Genomic DNA, 781 nt, shown 5'->3' with positions numbered 1-781 from the left:
AGAAATTGGAACACACTTTTTGCTCAAAGTTAAGGAGCTTTATTTAATACATGTTTGTACACACTATATACACTGCAAATATTTAGACTTGATATTTAATTTTCCTGCACTTGTGCCTAGTGATGGCAAAATGAAGCTTTGAATGAAGCGTCGAACCACTTGGACAATTGTGTCGGAAATAGGTTCATTTCTCGAAGCTTCAGTTACAGGCTGCAGTGGGTTAACGCATCTTTGCCTTGAAAAATATTCGTTACACACACACACACACACACACTAAGACTGAATATCATGTTCTATTTGCAATTAAAGATTGATAATACTGTGTATTGGGTTATTGAGAAGAGACTAGAGAGTGCTTGACATTTTTTTGGGTGGAGAGGGTCTTTTATCAGTTATTAAAGTATTAAAGTTGAAAAGCAATGATTACAAGTTTAACTATTCCGAGCTTTAAACCAGCTGCGCGGAGGATATCGCTGCATCCTGGCCGCCGGCTCTATCCACTGGGCTATCAATTCCTTAGACCATCGAAGTGTTTTTATATTACTCATTGTCTTTTTGTTCACAACTTCTCCACATTTCGAAGTGTTTCACGAGCCAGAACGACCTATTTTTCTTCCTGGCTTGCTCTATAATGATCCAATTCAAATGCAATGCCAACAACAACTCAACAGCAACAATGCAAACTACTACAACAACCCACACATTGCGCATTGTTTAGAGCGGTTATAAAGTGTTGAAGCGCTCAAATTTGAAACTGTTTCAACCTGTCACCTGTAGCAGA

Source organism: Notothenia coriiceps, unplaced genomic scaffold, assembly GCF_000735185.1.
Source record: "Notothenia coriiceps isolate Sejong01 unplaced genomic scaffold, NC01 NC01_scaffold00014290, whole genome shotgun sequence".
NCBI lineage: Eukaryota > Metazoa > Chordata > Actinopteri > Perciformes > Nototheniidae > Notothenia > Notothenia coriiceps.
The sequence above is the reverse complement of the archived record's forward strand: the minus strand, read 5'-3'. Positions refer to the sequence as shown.